Here is a 506-nt window from a genome sequence, read left to right as displayed (position 1 = left end):
AAAAGGAAAAAAAAAAAAAAACCCGCTTCACCCCCTCTTTTATTATGAAAAAAAAAAAAATGGCAGGAAAAAGCTACACATCGCAGTGAGGCGTAGCAGCTCTTGGCAGGTCCCCGCCAGCCGACGATGAAATCATGGAGCCCCGCACGCACCCGCTCCCGCACCGCCGGCAGCCCCGGCCCCGCAGCCCCGACCCCAGACCCCGCACGGGCCGGGTCGGTCAGAGCCCCCGGGTGGGTCGGCGGCCCCGGGGCTGTCGAAGCCCCAGGTCCGTCGGTGCCGCCTCAGCCCCGAGCGTGCCCCCCACCCACCACCTCCCGGAACGGACACGGTGCTAAAAAACAACGCATGAGGAGAGGGTCGAGACGCGTTTTTCAGCCGAACGTGTTAAAAACGGAATGCGGTCTTTCTGAAAGGCGATCCCACGGGCTGTACGGCCGGGTTACAGCCGCCGGGAGGGGAGGGAGCCCGCGGCGGGGCCGGGCAGTGCCGTTCGCTCTCCCTCC

The sequence above is a fragment of the Onychostruthus taczanowskii genome, unplaced genomic scaffold (assembly GCF_017590055.1).
Source record: "Onychostruthus taczanowskii isolate IOZ18803 unplaced genomic scaffold, ASM1759005v1 scaffold81, whole genome shotgun sequence".
NCBI classification, from domain to species: Eukaryota; Metazoa; Chordata; class Aves; order Passeriformes; family Passeridae; genus Onychostruthus; species Onychostruthus taczanowskii.
This window is presented reverse-complemented; position numbering follows the sequence as displayed.